Here is a 4,638-nt window from a genome sequence, read left to right as displayed (position 1 = left end):
TGATCCTTTACCACATCAAGCCACATACAATGTCTCATGTTCAGATTCGTTTGCTTCATAAGATATCGCAAACTCTTGTGATCCGTGTAGATAGTACATCATACCCCATAAAAGTAGTGCCGCCAAATCTTGAGAGAAAATACTACTGCCCCCAATCCAGATCATGAGTCAGATAATGGAGCTCATGCGACTTTAGCTGCCGTGAAGCATAAGTAATAACTATCCCACGTTGCATATGCATTGCGCCTAAACCTATGATAGATGCACCACAAAGCATGAAAAAATCCTCAACACCCTCAGGGAGGGTCAACCTTGGGGTTTCACACAATCTCCGTCTCATAGTCTCAAATCCCACCTGCTGCTTAGGACCCCATTAAATATTCATGCCCTTCCTCGTCAGACGGATAAGGGGTACTGCAATGTTGGGGAAATCCTAAATAAATCTCTGATATTATCCTACTAAACTCAAGAAACTCTTGATCTCCGAGGAAGACTTCAGAACCTCCCACTGCATCACGGCCTAAGTCCTAGGTGGATCGACCAAAATCCCTTTTGGTTAATGAGACATCGTAGGAATTGGACCTCTCATAACCAAAACTCAGACTTCTAGAACTTAGCATACAATCGTTATCACCTCAACACTCCTATAAGCTCTTAAAGGTTCTCCTCATGCTACTCCCTGGTCTTGGAATACACCAATATATCATCAATAAAAACAATGATTGATCTATCAAGCATCGACTTGCATACCCAATTCATCAAATCCATGAAAGATGCATGCATATTGGAGAGCCCAAATGGCATCACCACAAACTCGTAATGACTATAACGATTCTGGAATGCGATCTTCTCCACATCCTCTTCTCTGAACCACATCAAATGATACCCTTACCTCAAGTCGATCTTGGAGAACCAAGATGCACCATGAAATTGATCGAAGAGGTCATCAATCTGCGGTTTTTCACCGTAAACTTGTTCAAATCCCGGTAATCAATGCACATCCGGTGTTAACCATCCTTCTTCTTGATAAACAAAATCGGTGCTCCCTACGGCGAATTGCTCCGTCTGATAAATTGCTTGACCAAGAGTTCTTGAAGCTGAGAGGACAACTCTTGCATCTCAGGTGGTGCCAAATGGTACGACTCCTTAGAAATAGGGGCCGCACCCAGAATCAAGTCAACCTTGAACTTGACCTACCTCTCCGGAGGCACACCACGAAACTCCTATGGGAACACATAAGCAAATTCTCTAACCACTTGCACATCTAAAATCGAAACCTGCTTCTTAACTTGGGTATCAACCACATAATTATGATAACCCATACATTTGTGCTAAATATACTGTTGAGCTCTGGCAACAGAACAAAAGGCCGATCCTAATCTGGTACCCTCTCTATAAACAACCAAATCTCCCCCAATTAGGATTCAAACTATCACCTATTGACCTTAGCAATTGATCATAGCCCCAAATTTGCTCACCTAATCCATCCCTAAGATCACACACACGTCTCCCATGGGGATTGGGATCAAATCAATTGAGTAAGGTACCACAAAATTCTCCAAAACACAATCCCAGAAAACACCTGATGTAAGAATCTCATGTTCGTTAGCGATAGAAACCTGCAACGGACACTTCAACTCTCCAAGGGTCATATAAAATCCCTACTAAAAGACTGGGATACAAAGGACCGACTTGCACCCGAGTCGACTAACACAAGAGAAGGAAAAGAGTTCACTAAGAAGATACCTACCAGAAACATAAACATATGCATACCATAACATAACTGGCAAAAAAGTAAATAGAAGCATACTAGTAACAAAGTCCGATGCCACCCTGGCCTCCTCTATAGTGAGCTGGAAAGCACGACCTCGAGCCCTCGGGGGCTCCACCATACCCTGGCGTCCATCTGTAATCACGTGACCCTAATGATTACAATGATAGCAGATCCTACTACTCAGTGAAGGAGCCTACTGATGACAGTCCTTCACAAAATGTCCCTCTCGACCACAATTCCGGCATGCAGATGAAGAAGACCGACAAACACCTTCATGAACCTTGTCAAACTATGTGACTAAAGTACCCCTACAACGCTTCATTGGACATTGTAGAAATGAATAAGATATTTATCACCCGTTTCGATTGATTGGTCGAGGTTGTAGCTAACAACCACAGGTGGGGATGTGAACGCGCATAGATCTATACATACGTATCTCACTTCGAAGATTAATGGTTATAGTCGTGTGGGTCTTCTAAGTATTTTTGAACTTAGGTAATGAATAATGTCTCACTCATAAGGCCCTTAACTAATTTTTATCATGAAAAGTCGTGTATGCTCGATAAGAAATTCATAAAAGTGTATAATACTCTCTCAAATAAGTAGGAAATCCCATGGTAGTGTACACAAGTAGATAAATGATTTCAAAATATGAGTTTGATAACTTATATATATATATATATATATATATATATATATATATATATATATATATATATATATATATGATGTGAACTTGAAATACTACAAAGGTGGTAAGTTTTATGACATAAGTTTTATAACATATTTTGTCATAAAATCAAAATATATTTGTAGTAGAATAATATGTTGTCTTGACTAGTTGCATTATTTAAAAATAACTATAACATATATACATAGAACATACTTATCACTAGTTTATCTATAAATGAAGTATTATTTACCAAAATAATATTTATAAACTAGTTTTTAAATCGGTAAGTGTTTATCACGAACAATAAATATATACAACACATGTATTCTTCCCCAAAGCATACAAATATTAAAAAGGGGTCATACACTTACCCTTGATGCGTGAACGAAGTTCGTGGTGTGAAACTTGTCGTGGAAATTGCTATGTGACGTTCCTTGCTCTTAAAACGAACCATCGGGTCCATTTATATTACCTAATAAGCCAAGGGTAGTTTTGGTATTAATTATTAAGTATAGGGTGGTCCTTGTTATAATAAACAAGTTCTAGGGATCAATTTGTTAAATTCATCCCCAAAGGACTAATATTGTAATATATTTCCGAAACAGGGGCTGAAGTGAATATTTTTAAACCCAAGTTTGAGAATGGGATCAGTTCTGAGGATAATTGTCCATTGATGGGCAGTTTCTGATTAAATGAAAGAAAGTTTGGCCTCGTTAAGAACTATTTCTAAGGGAGGGACCTTTTCCGTACAAATCAGCAAACTTAAGGGTTACATTTGATTATTTTGCTTTTTCGTTCATAACATGACTTACAGCGAGGAATGAAAACGAAACCCATATACCAAGCTTCATCGTCGACTGGTCAATTTCAGACTCCACCAAATCAAGACAATTAAAACAAGAATGATGGTGATTGGTTACTCACAGTGGTGGTGAGGATGATTTGTGGTGGTCAAAATATCAATACAAGTGGCGGTAGTGGAGTAAGTCGGCGATGACATGAGGATGGTGGAGCTCAGACGGCCTATCTGTTGAAAATAATTAAGAGTTTATTTATTTATTTCTGCACGCTTTATTTTTCTAAAAGAATAAATCAAAGGCGTATGGAAGGTGGTTCCTGGTTTTTGGCCATTAGTTCCTGTTATTATGCTACTTTTCCTTTTAAATAGATAGGCAAATGTGACGTTGTAATGATATTCTCTATGTTATTTTTCTCTCTGAATAAACGTATAAGCATTTGCCTCATTGTCTCTCTTCTTTATCTGTCAATTTCACCATCACAAGAAGTAAAACAGCCATTTTACAAACAATATTTGGTATCAGAGCATTCCTGGTGTATGCCAAAATATCAATCTTGTGAGGAGATGACTATTGGCATCAGTGGCAAAAATGGAAACGGTGAGAAGGACGGACAAGTAACACTTCATTATCACATGTTGAACAGGTCGAATTATAGTGCCTTAGCCTATTGTCCTAAAATATTTCTTCAGCCCATTAGCCCAAATTATAGGTGGTCCACCTCGACCCAAGCCACTATTCCATGGAAATGGCCCAAACTGAGGCCCAACAACAAAAAGCCCACTCTGACTGACTACACAGGGCGTACTCATTTGTACGCAAAGTGTACAGGTTGCATGGCTTGTACGTTGTGCGTACGGGATTGTACGCTAAGCGTACTCCTCTGTTAAGACATAATCTCAAAAAGAGCTTAACCACTTAAGACCTAAAGCTCCAGACACATATATGAGTCCATTAAAGCATCTTAACCCATAAAGTCGATTACTTGGTGGCTTGCAAACCACCAAATGGGTCCAAACTTGGAATATGACAATCTACTTTTATGAAAATGGCCAAAACTCATGCATAAACTCTCCAAGACCTTCAAGATAACAACTTTCTGACTTAGGGACTCAAATAGCACCAAGGGTGGCAACCCTAAGCCTAGGAATCGGTTTTGAGCAATAAAGCTTCATCCTTGGGACCAAAAAGGTCCAAAAACTCAACATAAGAGATCTAAGCACTCATGGATTAAGTTCAAGACTTCATACCTTGAAAAGGTCTGAAATGAAGCAACAATCCCAAATCTACAACTTCTCATTTGTACCACCACCTTGCTTTGACCTCTACATCTGTGGAGAGTGGATCCAAAACATCAAAATGCTCTCAAGAGGCCTTGGAGAATTACCAAGCGT

The sequence above is a fragment of the Lactuca serriola genome, chromosome 9, assembly GCF_051521515.1.
Source record: "Lactuca serriola cultivar US96UC23 chromosome 9, Lser_US96UC23_V15, whole genome shotgun sequence".
NCBI classification, from domain to species: Eukaryota; Viridiplantae; Streptophyta; class Magnoliopsida; order Asterales; family Asteraceae; genus Lactuca; species Lactuca serriola.
This window is presented reverse-complemented; position numbering follows the sequence as displayed.